This window comes from Aptenodytes forsteri, unplaced genomic scaffold (assembly GCF_000699145.1).
Source record: "Aptenodytes forsteri isolate BGI_AS27 unplaced genomic scaffold, ASM69914v1 Scaffold319, whole genome shotgun sequence".
In the NCBI taxonomy this organism is placed as follows: domain Eukaryota; kingdom Metazoa; phylum Chordata; class Aves; order Sphenisciformes; family Spheniscidae; genus Aptenodytes; species Aptenodytes forsteri.
Genome location: NW_008794715.1, coordinates 71,035 through 72,115, shown reverse-complemented (window position 1 = coordinate 72,115; position 1,081 = coordinate 71,035).

Below are 1,081 nucleotides of genomic sequence, written 5' to 3'. Positions count from 1 at the left end.
TCACAAGTGCCGCCAGTGCTCAGCGCCGCGCAGCCCCGCGGCATCCCCCGGTTTGCTCGAGTCCCTCTGCACCGGGAGTCACCCGCACCCCCTCCGGGTCACGGATGGAGAAACTTCCCCCCCGGTCTCCATCTCTGTTCCCCGTGGACCCGAAGGGAAGCGCGTCTCCCTCGCAGCCAGCGCCTCATCGGCTCCGCACCTGTGCCAGCCCTGGCTCCCGTATTGCCACACGTATTCATCAATTAAAAAAATCAGCATTTCCTGCGTAAAAACCCAGAAGTATCCATGTCCAAATCTGGAAGCTTAGAAGAAAGTCGAAGGGAAAAAACTAATGTGGCTCAAAAACTAATATGGTACATATGTACCCTGTATTGTCATCCTGTTACAATTTTGAACGCTGCGCACAACAGAAACCATTTACAGCTTGATTTGCTGGTGGTAACCAAAGCATGTGTTGCTGTCACCGCTGGCATGAATCCATCCACACCCCCCTGTGTAGCCCAAACCGTGCGCAGCAAGTTCCCCCCAAACGCGCACCTCCGCCGTGCCATGGGGGAAAAGGAGTGTCTCCGTTTCGGCCGTGTGCTGCTGCCAAGGATGGCTGAAATGCTGCTGCTGGCACCCGCATAGTATGGCAGCCCTCCAAGGGAGAAGTTGAACTATTTGTTTCATATTTTAGGTCTGACTCAGGACGTGCTGGGCGCCAGGCAGCATTCCCTGGGCAGCGGCGTAGAGGCTGATAGCCCTTAGTGCTGCCTGGCTGCCTTGGAAGGAGAGGCACCTCCTTCTGTGGGTCATATCCCAAGCCCTGAATGCACTAAACACTTGTTTGGAGCCATCTTACCCAACTAAAATTAACATTATTGTTTGAAAAATGTCTAAAGAACCAAAAAATACCCGGCTGTACCATTTGCTGAGATGTGGTGGGAAGTTTTCCTTGAAAATTATAAATCAGAAGTTTTTCTTCATTGCTGATATATGGTGCCTCGATGTCCCAGGAGACACTGTCCATTTGCTTGATAGCTTTGGACTTCAATCACTTATAATTCCTCTGCTTATACTCAGCACAGGTTCAACAATG